The following is a 14,976-nucleotide window of genomic DNA, read 5'->3' on the forward strand; positions in this document are numbered from 1 at the left end:
CGTCTGTCTACATATTTGTTCATTAGGCTCATATGAGTTTCCTACTACAAACACGATTATGTGCATATCATAATCCTCACTTATTTAAAACTTCCCATCAGAAAGGGATGTCTGCTCATGTCTACTGTCTTTACTGTGTACATACATCTTTCTGTGTAATTCAATATGCCTTTGCTGTAGCAGCCAGAAAGGGTTATACTGACTTTGTCCTTTTCTAAAGACGTGATTGGAATGGAAGCGATGGCCAGTTTCGCCCCCCCAAAAAGGGAGTAGTGAACATCATAAATTTACTCAATGAATATTAATATAATCAGAGTGGGAGGAGCAGTGAATTATAAATAAATATTCAAAAATAAATTCTGAAGGAGTTCACAGTGGTTATATAAATATGATTTTTATTTAAACCATATTGTAGTGAGTAAAGTAGTTTAAATATCCTCAAATCAAGTAGGCTGCAGAGCAAATTCACCGCATAGAGAATCATGCAATCTGATTCCTCGTCTTAATTCTTTACTAACATGCTTGCTAGCCACGTAAAGTCTTCGGGTTCCTTGGAGCTAAGCATCTTCACTTCTATAGTGAAGACGTTGATTAGATCATCAAATATTCTGAACCAAGTCGGAACAGGAGCTAGTTGCCTCCTTTGCTTCACCTTCTTCACATTTTCCCACATCTTGAGCTGTCTTCAGAGAGTACCTTCTCATATGCAGGACCAAACTGAAAAACATTAGGCTATATAATCTATAGATCTAAATATGTTACCAAATCCTCTTTACTATCATACCAAAGCAGATTGTAATGATAGAAGCAGAGAACTACTTGAGACCTGATAAAATGACAAACTTAACACAAAACTATTGAATCCATTTCTATTATACAATACTTTTGGATTTATGACACCCAATGTTTTGCTGTTTATTAAAGGAAAAATCAAGTATGTAAGAAAATTCCCTATGTATTTCTCTTTTTGTTTAGTGATATCTACTAAGAAGGCATTTACTTTTTTTTTTAAGATTTAATTTATTTATTTAAGAGAGAGAGAGAGCACAAGCAGAGAGAGGCAGAGGGAGAGGGAGAAGCAGACTCCCTGCTGAGCTTGGAGCCAGACTCAGGGCTCAGTCCCAGGACCCTGAGATCATGACCTGAGCCGAAGGCAGATGCCTAACCAACTGAGCCACCCAGGGGCCCCCATTAACTTTTTTTTTTAATATGTAGCAATTTTATTGAGATATTCATATACCATACAATTTACCTATGTAATTTCTACAATTCAATGGATTTTAGTTTATTCAGACTTGTGTAATTATTATCAGTATCAATTTTAGATAATTTATCATCTTAAGATAATTCAGCAATCACTTCTCACTAACCCTCCAAACCCCCAGCCCTAGGAAACCACTAATCTATCTGCTGTCTCTATAAATTTGTCTATTCTGGGCATTTTTATATAAATTAAATTATATAATGTGAGACTGGCTTCTTTTGCTTTTTTAGTTCAATTTTAGTGACTGGCTTTGTTTACTTAGCATAATGTTTTCAAGGTTCATCCATGTTTTATCACACATTAATATTTCATCTCTTTATGTTGTCAAATAATACTCCACTCTATAGAATGGATATGCAAATTATTTATCCATTGATCAGTAGGTGGACATTTGAGTTGTTTAACTTTTTGACTGCTATGAACATACTGTTATCAGCATTTGTGTTTTCATTTCTCTTGGGTATATGCCTTGGAGTGGAATTCCTGGGCATACCATTACTTTATTTTTGATATTTTGAGGCACTATAAGAATCTTTTTTTAACTGGCTGCAATTCTGATCAGCAATATATAAATGTTCACATTTTTCCACATCCTCATCAATACCTCTCATAATCTTTCTTGTTGATTATATAATCATCTTACTGGGTATTTAATGATATCGATGAATTGTGCTTTTGATTTGCATTTCCTATTGAATAATGATATTGAACAAATTTTCATGTGGTTATTGACCTTTTCTGTGTTGTTGTTGTTTTTTTTTGATGAAATGTATATTCAGATTGTCCATTTTTGAACTATGTGAATAGTATTCTTAAACTATTTTTCCACATCCTCACCAATACCTCTTACAATCTTTCTTGTTGATCATAGTTATCTTTAGTAATGGTTCTTAATATATTCTAACACACATTTATTTATTTATTTATTTATCTATGTTTATTTATTTATTTAGATGAGTTGGAGAGAGAGAGTGAGAAAATCTTAAGTGGATTCCATGCCCAGTGCAGAGCCCCAGGATCTCAGAACCCTAAGATCCTGACCTGAGGTGAAATCAAGAGTTGGACACTTAATGGACAGAGCCACCCAGGAGCCCCTGTTATTTCACATTCTTAAAGGTATCTCTTGATTCACAAAATTTTTAATTTTGATAAAACCAATTCATCTATTTTTTTTCTTTTGTTTCCTATGTTTTTGGTGTCATATCTAAGATTTGCTTAAACCAATGTCACAGAGATTAGTCCCATATTTTCATCTGAGGGTTTGATAGTTTTAGCTCTGTCTTAATATTAAGTCTTTTGATCCATGGCCATGGGATGCATTTTTATTTATGTAGGTCTGTAATTACTTTTATAACTGATTTTGCAGTTTTCATAGTATATGTTTGCTCTCTAAAAAAATGTATTCCTAACTATATTATTATACTACTACTAGAAATTGAATTAGTCATATAATTTTATTTTAAGATAATTTATTGGTAGTTTTTATAAATGAAGTTTAGTTTTATATATTTGTCTTGTGCTCTATAAATTTGCTTAATTTATTAGTTCTAATAGTTTCCTTAGTGGATTCTTTGGATTTTTCTATATATATATAAGGCTATGTTTTCTCAACATGCAGATGATTTTGCTTCTTTCTCTTTAATCTGAATGCATTTTATTTAATTTTCTTGCATAAATGCCCTAATTAGAACTTCTTATAAAACACTGAATAAAAGTAATGAGAGTAGACCTTCTTTTCCTTTTTGACCTTAGGAAGAAAGCAACTGGTCTTTTCCCATGAAATATGCTGTTATTAGTCTTTACCAATCTGAGGTTCATTCTAGACTAAATTTAATGTTTTCTTATAGTATGCTTTTCAATTTTTATCATAAATTACCAATATTTTCCCAATGTTTTATTCCACATTTAATTTTATTTGTAGTTTTTATTAAAGTACAGAAAAGAAAGCATTTATTTTGTTTAATATTAAAATATGGACTTCCTGCTTATCTACTTCTCTTTTGTATAGCCTGATCCTGACTTTTGGATTTAATTTTATTATATTTATAATTAATTATATGAATTTTAACTGAATTTTTACATTAGCTAAGTTCCTAATAACTGGCTCTCTTATAGATTGGCATCTTTTTCATTGATAGATTAATAATAATCACTATGATTATTACTGTTTTCAATAAAGGAAAATAGATGATCCTTATCTCTTACTATTAAAATTTATATTTTGTTTTATTCCCATTTTTGCACTTTCATATTTAGTGCATTGCTATTTAAATAATTATAATATATATGCATCCATATATATTCTATATAGTTTTTTCCATGAGAAATCCTTTTAGAAGTTAAGTTTCTATTAGAAATATATGGTGACTATTGGATATTTACCCCCAAGATACAGATGTAGTGAAAAGACGGGCCACATGCACCCCAATGTTCATAGCCTCAATGTCCACAATAGCCAAACTGTGGAAGGAGCTGAGATGTCCCTCAACAGATGAATGGATAAAGAAGATGTAGTCCATATACAGTGGAATATTACTCAGCCATCAGAGAGGATGATTACCCAACGTTTGCATCAACATGGATGGAACTAGAGGAGATTATGCTAAGTGAAATAAGTCAAGCCGAGAACGACAATTATCAAATGGTTTCACTTATTTGTGGAACATAAGGAATAGCATGGAGGACATTAGGAGAAGGAAGGGAAGAGTGAAGAGGGGGAAATCAGAGGGGGAGATGAACCATAAGAGACTATGGACTCTAGGAAACAAACTGAGGGTTTTAGAGGGGATGGGGATGGGGGGATGGGTTAGCCTGGAGGGCACATATTGCATGGAGCACTGGTGTTTTATGCAAACAATGAATCATGGAACACTACATCAAAAACTAATGATGTATTGTATGGTGACTAAAATAACATAATAAAAAAAAAGAAAGAAATATATGGGGACTAATGTAATTCATTTATGAGAAATGAGTTGTTATTTATCTTTTTTAAAATATGGATTTATTTTTATTCAGAAATACTTTCATATTCACCAACTGAGAAAATTTAAATACTCAAAAGTGACAAAAAATTAGATGGGTCTTAGAAGCTATGTCAAACGTGCAACATTTTAAGAGTGACATTTAAACAGTGTGATTTAGCCCTCAGAAGTAATTTATTTATAATTATTACAACTGGAACACAAAGATGCCATATATTACTCTTTAGATATTTGTTTTTCAGGTTTAACTTTATCTTTATGGGACATGGTCTGAGAGAATAAATCCAAATAAATAGCTACCCTAATATTTATAATTAAATTTTATAGCAGGAATAAAAGTAGAATTATATGTCTATAATCTTATAAGCCTATAACAGCAGTCTCTATTTCAATGTGTTCAAATTATTTAACGTTTAAAGAATTTTATTAAAGAATGTAATTTAGTTTACATTTATTTTACCCCCTTTGCCTTTGATTAATTTTTTAAGATACATAATATTTTAATATTGTCATAAAATTTTTAAACATTTAAAATTTTTAATATTTTACCATTTTTTAGCTTATTGAAAGAAATAATGTTTTAAAAGGTCATGTTCCTACTAGTTTTTCCTCCAATTTTAATGATGTATTTTGTTTTCGTAATGATGTTATCCTAGTAAACCTTTAGTCTACAGGGAGTAGAGTGAGTTTCTAGTTTTGTGTTAATAGACCACATTTTGCCATATTAATGACTACCACCGAAGAATTAACAATATTTTCAGTTTGCAAATTCTAATGAGTGTATGGCATTCAGTCTTTATATTTATCTTCTTTTTTGTTTAATGGATATTTCTAAGGCTAATTATCACTTTTCTATATTTAGTGAGAAGAAGCACATATGAAGATAAAAGCACAATGTGATATTTATGAGATGTCAGTACACTGCAAATATAGAAATTCTCTAATTATCTCAGAAATATTCATGAAAATTTCAATGCCTTTCCGAGGATTTGGATTAATTGAGCAAAAGCTGATTACCCTTGCCATAAATCAAAATTTGAGAGAGTTGAATTTACCTCAGTAGCAAAGCACTGTCAAATTTACCATCATGTCCTACAAGGGGCTTTTTACTATTAGTTATTATTTTAATCTATAGTTGATTCTCAAATCATTGCTAATGAGAAGTTTGGAGGAGATATCTCTGGGAGTACAATGGTTTTATTAAATTATATTAATGTTATGGTTAACTGTATTATCAAAAGTGTGAGGCATTGAATTTGTATTACAAAATATTGCCTTGATGCAAGCACAACTACAGGGAGTGGATTATGAAGTGCTTAGTATAGCGTCAGAGTTCTGCACAGTCCATGATTAGAAAATTGAACTACCCTATGACCCAGCCATTGCACTACTGGGTGTTTACCCCAAAGATACAGACGTAGTAAAGAGAAGGGCCATATGCACCCCAATGTTCATAGCTGCATTGTCCACAATAGCCAAATCATGGAAGGAGCCGAGATGCCCTTCAACAGATGACTGGATTAAGAAGCTGTGGTCCATATATACAATGGAATATTACTGAGCTATCAGAAAGAACGAATTCTCAACATTTGCTGCAACATGGACGGCACTGGAGGAGATAATGCTAAGTGAAATAAGTCAAGCAGAGAAAGACAATTATCATATGATTTCTCTCATCTATGGAACATAAGAACTAGGATGATCGGTAGGGGAAGAAAGGGATAAAGAAAGGGGGGGTAATCAGAAGGGGGAATGAAACATGAGAGACTATGGACTATGAGAAACAAACTGAAGACTTCAGAGGGGAGGGGGTGGGGGAAGGGGATAGCCTGGTGATGGGTAGTAAGGAGGGCACGTATTGCATGGTGCACTGGGTGTTATACGCAACTAATGAAGCATCAAACTTTACATCGGAATCTGGGGATGTACTGTATGGTGACTAACATAATATAATAAAATAAAATTTAAAAAAAAAAGAAGATAGTATTTTCTGTAGAAATGCAAAGTTATACGGTCTGTGGTAAACCCCATATTTTTGAAGTAGTTCCAAATTTTGGCAGACTGACTTCATTAGCACAGTCTCATAAATGCCATAACAACTGAAATTTTCACCTTAATAACATTTATTGGGGATCAGGCTATGTTTGTGTAAGTTTATAGCTTCTTTGTTGCCTTATACATTTATGAGTTATATATATAATTTTACTTATAAGTGTATAATTTTCCTTCAAGGTAAATAATTACAGAAAGTTGTTATTGTCCTGTACATATAAAATTAATGTCCCTTTTCTTTTGCATTCTGCTAACTGAAATTGTTGGCATGCATTTATAACTTCAGAAAATAGACAAATTGAGAAGAAGCACTTCTCCCCCTTCTCTCAATATGCCTAAGTAAGTCTACCCACCACCAGTGCCAAAGGCAATGATCCTCTGGGGCCATCCGTGAAGAAATTTGAGAAGTGAGTCTCCAAGGCTGGACAGTTTCATTACCATAAGGAATTTCCGATAGGAGCCTGATGGAGAAGATAAACTGTGAGATGAGGATAAAATAGCGAATTGTTGAAATAAAAGACAAACGATGACCAATTTAGTCATACAAACAAAGCTTAACTTGACCTGGGTCATTTCTTGTTTAGACTTCCAGAAATTATAAGCAAAACACACTGTTTCCCAAGATCGATATGAGGTATCTACTGACCAAGCCCGGATTATTTAAAAAAATTATAATATTATGACCAATCACTGTGAAGAGTAGGTAGTCGCTGCCTCCTCACTCTATAAGCTGCTTCATAACAATATACCCCTGGGTCTCATTCCGTGTTTTGGTTTGAGGGCTTCCAGTTAGCAAACTCTTTTTTGATGTGTGCTCGATAAACTTTTACTAACTCCTACTTCAATGATTCATTGGTTTTACTTCTGTTTTTTCTGAACTTTTGACAGGACAAAGAGGCTTATGAAATGAGATCCCAACTTTGGAACACAATGGAAACAGAGTCGTATGAATGGAAAGAGGGGTCAGGAGAAATTGCAAAGAGAAGTGAAGGCATAGACACAGAGGGAGGAGTTGGGGGCAATCTAGGAAAACTCTTTGGAGGTTCATGTTGTGTCTTTGCCCTACTGATTGACAAGGTCTGAATGGGGCCTTTCTTTTTTTGAAAGTGAGGTTCGTCATGGGTTCCTGAAACCAGCCCATCCACTAGGGCTTTATATTCCAAGTCAGCCACCAGAGCACAGTAGCTGCAGTCCATTGTTCCTCTAGCGGTTTCCTAATCATTCCAGTCCTCCTTTGCCTCCACGTACTACATTACTTCTTCCTTTCACTTTTCCTGAGATTCTTAGCTTTAGGCTCAACGACATTGTCCTAGAGATATCATCAGTCAATAAGAGTGTTCCTTTTCTTTGCACTTAATGAACCAATGAATCACTGCATGCCAGGCTTCAGTTCTTCCGGTTTGAAATGTTTATGCTACGTCAAGACCTACTTCTTCACCAAAGTGCTCCTGTTGTATGATCTCTACTGTTCATTAAATCCAGGACCCGACATTCATCTTGACTACATTGTCTGGTCCCTTGGTAGCTCAGATTACTCTGTAGTTTGCCTATTGCGAATCATGCTAAATACTACATATGGATTATGCAGCAGGCACATAGTGCGTGGTAAGTCTTATTTGTTATAATGAAGAGCTGAATTTAAATAAGAATAGATTGCACTGAATTACAACATAACTGCAGTTCAGGGAGCAAAAAAAAATGGTGATCAGAGATACACTGATGGGTTTCCAGTGTATAAATTATGACAATGCAAAATTCATGCTTAAACTAGAAACAGCAGCAGAGCCAGCGTAATCATAACAAAATCACTAAAGAGAATGTGGTATAAGTTTAAAATAGATTTTAAATTTAAAACACTGTAAGTTTAAGTTATAGGGCTTCAAAACAGCTGTAGTTATCTGAAGTATTTAGCGAATACACAGAGGTGGAAGCATCTGTCCGTTTTCATTTAGCTCTGTCGTATGGTTTGTCTTATCACATTCATGAGAGTGGCCTTTGGGATGGATGAGGTGGACCTGGATTTGGACCTAGAGTCTGCTTGCCAGCTCCATCACTTGGATGATGAGTGAACTTCCCTAAATTAACCTCCTCATATGGAAAATGAGTCTGTTATACCTACATGTGTGAGTCATGGTTCCCATTTGCAAGCAATAGTTTCTGCAAGTTTTGGAGATTTTTGCAGAAAGTGAATTTGTCATAAGAATTTGGAGTTGTTTCGGTGGGCTGAGCATTATGAGCAAGGAACACCTCTCCCAACCACAGGGCAGAATATGTCACATTAGACATCGAAGCTTGCAGCTGTTATCTTGGTGGTGGCTGGAGCACACACAGCAGAAGCCACTGGAGCTGGAAACTGTGCTTGGCCTCTGGCACTGCTTCCTCTGCTACCTAAGGTCACGTGTTTCTCATGCTTTTATTCAAAATAAAACTTGATAGTTCTTTGAAACAATGGCGGTTCAAAGGAAGGTACCACACTGTGGCAAAAGCAAAGACCTCAAGTCGTCTACCTTATTAAATTATCTATGCCAGTATCTCTGTATTTATCTCAATCATGTGTCTCAATATTTCTCTTGTTGTTTCAATTTCTCTCTAAATATCTTTAATGCTCCAGAAACATGATATTAACAATGTTTGATGAGAAGCTGAATGTCTTGTATTGGACTTGAGATTCTCTCCTATCACAGCATCTTCTATTTCTGTATTGCATCCTATAATTTGAAAATACATACATATCATTACCTGTAAATTTTGAATTGAGATTTTACTGCTTTATTTCTTTTTATTTACTTCAATAAAAATATAACATGAACATATTATTTGTGGACAAAACAAAGAGTGAAACATTCAGAACATGCTGATGGGATAGTGGTTATGAAACATAGCTTTGCAAAACTCTAATATTTTGAAGTTATACAATACTTTAGATTGATTTTTAAACTTACTCTTCTGAAACAAAGCATCGTAGGGTATGATAAGTATAGTTATGATTATTTTTGTTGGGGCAACCTTTCATTATAGCAATTAAGAGCATAAAAATAACCAAATTATTAGTCCAAGGTTTTTATATATATATAGATATATATATCTCTATATATATATCTATATAGATATGTAATACATATGTTTATATGTACATATGCTTATATATGTATATATATTCTGAAGAATATTTTTATATCTAATATTTTATTTTCTAAACGAGCCAGTATGACTAATCATCATGAGCCTGGGCTTTGGAGGGACAAAACTCTGAGTTGGAATCCGTACTCAGTAAGGTACTGCATGTGTAACATTGTGATGTCACATCATCTCTTGGAGCTCAGTATATTTACCTATATGATGGAATAATAATAATACCTCATATGGCCATGATTCAAACAATGCTGCTCCCTGAAAGTATCCTGGATATTTTGTCAGAAAGGATTCCTGAACCCAACTCCAGAGATTCAAATTTTATAGATCAGGGATACTTAACTGAATTTATGTTTTAACAAATGGTCTGCAGAGCACATTTAGACAAAACTGTAAGATTTTTTCAAAGGGTATTTCCATGTAAAGGCATTTAGAACACAGTGTAAAAACACACAGAGAACAGGTAAAACTATTACTATATTAACCTATGAGTATGTGTATGTGTGTATTTATGTATATATATTTGCAAAAATTTGATTGCTTTTTTAAGTAACACTATTTTTTTCTAATCCACATTATTTTTCTGAGATTCCATACAGCGGATGCACAATTTAGGCTTCAGCTGAGTACTAGCAAAAATAAAATTAATTAATTAGGAGTTCTGATTTGTTTTTGCATTTACAAAATTGTCAAATATGAAGATAGATATTTATGACTAACTTGTCCTTGACAATTTTAGTTCCTATAGAAAAAGATTTTGATCTCATGATTATAAGATGCTTGGAGAATTTCAACATCAATGCAATAACTGTAATCTTGTATAGAAGAAACAAATCCAAAGCTTGTGAGTATAAATTTAAACAAACAAACAAAAAAATTGCAGTTGAGTTTCAACTGAATAATAGATTCATTCTTATTTCATAAAAACCATTAGGCTCAAAATAAATTAAAAGGTGAAAACCTTGTAACAGTGGGGTTAAGAGTGGACTTTAAATTGCATTTTTGGAAGTTGAATGAAAATCGGTATAATTACAGAATGAAAATTTAAATAGTCCATAATTCTTAACATAAAGCATTTTTATTTATAATATTTCAAATTAAACTAAATTATACTAAATTAAATAAAAATTCCTATCGTCTTAATTTTTTCTTTAATATTTATAAGTGAAATAGGCCTGCAGTTTGTTTGGTGTTCTGGTTGTCTGTTGTTATAATCTTGATCTGGCTTTTCAAATAGCTTTGGCACTGACCCTCTAAATAGATTTGGGAACTTGATTGTCAAAATTTCTGGATCAGCTTTATTTTCTTTAATACTATTTGCTGTATCTTCTGGGATAATACAGCTTTGAAAAAGAGATAAACATTGACAAGTGGAAGGAGTTTTCTGGTCACCTGAAGAATAGTTTCCCCACTTCTAATTAATCACATGTCAGCTGCTGGGCATGTGTAATTAATGGCACATACCCCCAAGGCTGTAATGCATAAACACATTGCTTATCTGGTTAGAGAAATAGTAGCATGCTGATAATCACTGCAAATGAGAGTGATTTGCTAATTCTGTCTTTAACTATTGAAGGCAGTATATTAACATATGTTCTGATGAAAATAGCAAAGAGATTAGTTGGGAACAAAATACATAGAATGGTGCTACATAAATGTGTTTGTTTACACATATACATATACATATGATGTCAAGGTAAGATGAACTTTAGTGAGTTCTAGTGCTTTGTTTTACTATCACCAGTATAGACACAATAAAAATAGGTAGAAAAATCTGGCTTCAAATAGCTGTTATAACTCCTGTTAACTGTGGAGTTTAAGAGAATTAGCTAATTTCTCTGAAGTACCTTTTTCACAAATGTAAAAGAGGGAAGTGTAAGTCCAATTGTAAAGACTTTTAGAAATCTATATAACAGAATTTTTATTTATATTTTAATTTTTATTGATATAGTTGATCTATAACACTGAGTAAGTTTAAGGTGCATAACATGTTGATTTCATGCATTATATATTGCAATATGGTTACCACCTTAGTGTTAGCTAACACCTGTATCATGTCACATAATTATCATTTCTTTTTTGTGGTAAGAACAATTAAGATCTAACCTCTTTGCAGCTTTGAAGTTTTTAATACAGTACTGTTGACTATAATCACTGTGTTTACTATTAGATCTTCAGAATTTTTTTATCTACTGGTTGCGATTTTGTACTCTTAAACTGCATCTTCCCATTTGCCTCCCCCTACTCCGCCCCCTTGCCCAATGCCTCCCAGCTCTTGGTAACCACCATTCTACTCTCTGTATTCACAAGTTTGGCTTTTTTAGATTCCATATGTAAGTGATATCATACAGTATTCATCCTTTTCCTTCTGACTTATTGCACTTAGCGTAATGCCATATATAAATATGTATGTATATGCCATTATATATATATATATATACATGTGCTATATATATGCCATATGTATGTATGTATACTTATATGCACACCCCACATCTTCTTAATCTAGTCATCCCTTTACAGACACTTGGGTTGTTTCCATAGCTTGGCTATTGTGAAGAGTGCTACAATAAATATGGGAGTGTAGATGTGTTTTCAATGTTCCGTTTTCATTTCCTTTGTAAATATACACAGAAGTGGAATTTTTAATTGGAAGTTCAGCCTGAAGCAACAGATAATATTGACATAACATACCATGGTCATTTGCCAAAGCAAAATTTTAAGTCTTCAAGCAACATATTGCAAATCAGCTATACCACTTTTAAAACTATAACTCCTATTAAAGATATAAATAAATGTTGCTATAGGACTTGGATGATAATTTATCCATAGAGAGGTTTGGATTTGCTATGAACTCCCCTCCTGCCACAATTTTGGAAGGTGAAGAATTTCTTCTCCAACTCAAGGCTGGAACAATATGAAGATAGCCTACTTGGAAAACAGGATATAAGGCTACTGCAGTTGGGTTGGGAAGTCCAATGAATGAGTACCACTTGGCTGCTGATTTTAAAGACTGAGAAAGAATATGTTTAGCTGCTGAAGAAAACCCAAGGGGATGTGGCTGTCTCAGGATAGATCCATACTACTTGAGTTTGTTTCCTGTGGGGTACAATATAGACTATATGTGAGTGACAACCTGTGGGAGATTGTATTAGGTCCTGTCCAAAGAGGTACTTTGAGGGTCAACTGAATTTAGTAGGAAGAAGCTGAAGATATGGCTGGGAGTATCAGATGAGAAATGTGAACTGGAAGATAGTGCATTACTGACATTAACAAATGAAAGATTTGTCAATCAGATAAAGACAATTATCCTATGATCTCACTGGTATTTGGAATTTAAGAAACAAAACAGAGGATCATAGGGGAAGAGAGGAAAAAATTAAACAAGAGGAAACCAGAGTGGGAGATAAGACATAGGACACTCTTAATTATAGGAAACAAACTGAGGGCTGCTGGAGAGAAGGTGGGTGGGGGGGTGGGATAGCTGGGTGATGGATCTTGGGGAGGGCATGTGATGTAATGAGCACTGGGTATTATATAAGACTGATAAATCACTGACCCCTAACTTCGAAACTGATAATACATTATATATTAATTAATTTAATTTTTAAAAAATGGGGAAAAATTAAAGATCCTAGTAATGAGATGTCTCCACCGAAAACATAATGTTACCTCAAAAACACAACTTAGTTTTGTATGTCATCTAAATGAAAGATTGAGAAGCCAGTTTTAAACTGTTTTAATAAAGTAAGAATTTATTACTATTCCTCCTTTTTCCTCGCTCCCTTTTCCCACTACTCTGAAGTCTTAGAAATAGGAGCTGGCTAGTCTAGGAAAAAACGGGAAGTTGAAAATGGGGAGAAAAGTCTCTTGTGCCCCCTTCCCATGTTTTAGGCCTACCACACCCTGTGAACCCTTGCTAATGAGGAAGACAAGTAAACTAAAAATTCAGATTGTTTAAAGAACTGGACATTTTATTTTACTGAAATAAGAGAGCTTGGCAAATTTAATATGATCTAAGAAAAAAATGAATAATCAGAAAAGTTATCCATGACAGGTTAAAATCAACCCACTGAATAAAGTTAAAGCAACAGTAGAAGAAATCTTCACACTATGACTTAATCCCACCATTCATACTTCTGAAGTATACTCATTGCATTGAAATGGAAATATGTTTTTAAAATAAGTTTTTTGTCCTTCCATTTTGAATCATTCCTTTGGATCCTAAAATTTTGTCCCCCAAATATTTTGATCCTGCCGTTTTAGTTTTTCCTACTGGAAAAAATGGCAACTGCTGATAATTAATGTAATTGGGATTATATCTTTGAATAAAAAACGTGATAATAATCTGGTTAACTCAAAAATCTTTCACACAATTTTTTTGCAATAGCATATTAATAATATATATTACTAGCATGAATCCCATAAACATGAATTTTTAGTGACTAAAATAGCATTCAATAAATTTATTCTTTATTAAAATTGATGAAAGAATTAAATCTTCATTTTAAAATTGAGATGGGCTAAATTGATCCAGGAAAATTGAGCTTGAGATACAATTCAGAAAAATGTTATTTTAATATTTATTGTAATATTTTGGAAAAAAGATTATAATTTTTATGTGGTGAAATTAATTAAAATAATTCCAATTTAATTTACATTAGATGATGACATGTGACAAGTATATTTATTGTCCATATAGAAAATTAATGCTAAGTTAAGCTGGTTATAAAAGTTTCATGATGGAAACCAATTTTATTTCATTTTTTATTCATGAATATAAGTATGTTTTCTGATCACAAAGTTGGTGTCCAAATAACATTATATTAAAACAGTGGAGGCAAACAGTGGTGCAAATATTTAGTCCCCTCTATGTAAGGCATCTAAATCATTATTTAGGCAATATTAATACTTAACAATGTTTCTTCCCTTATTACATCCTTTCCATTCCATATTTGCTAGAATCCTGAAGGTGCATATGCAAAAAATGATTCTAACTTGATTTTTTAAATCATTTTTCCTATTCATAGTTATCTTAAATGTCTTTTTGTATTCATTCCGATTGCCATCAGTCTGGTTAATTTTTGCTTTAGAGTTTAGATATTAAAAACAGTGTTTCTATTCTTTGTGATTACTGTTGCTCAAAGTTCAAAATTTAAAATACAAGCATTTTCTGTCTGTCTAAATTTTGTGGCTTATGATTTCTGTTATTCTTGACATATAACAAGATATGAAGAAATTGATGATGGCTCACTAGAAAAACAAGGGCTCTCACTATATAGCATCATAGATTTCTGTTTGTTCTGATGAAATGTTTACAGCATTGCTCTTCTTTTGCAGGTATTTTTTTGATTTTTAAAGTTTTTAAAAATATTTTATTTATTTATTTGAGAGACAGAGAGCATGAGTGCGGGGGCGGGGGTGCAGAGGGAGAGTGACAAGCAGAATCCCCAGTGAGCATGGGGGCTGACTGTGATCCCATGACCCTGAGATCATGACCTGAGCTGAAATCAAGAGTCAGTGGCTTAACCCACTGAGCCTCCC

This window comes from Ailuropoda melanoleuca, chromosome 3, assembly GCF_002007445.2.
Source record: "Ailuropoda melanoleuca isolate Jingjing chromosome 3, ASM200744v2, whole genome shotgun sequence".
NCBI classification, from domain to species: domain Eukaryota; kingdom Metazoa; phylum Chordata; class Mammalia; order Carnivora; family Ursidae; genus Ailuropoda; species Ailuropoda melanoleuca.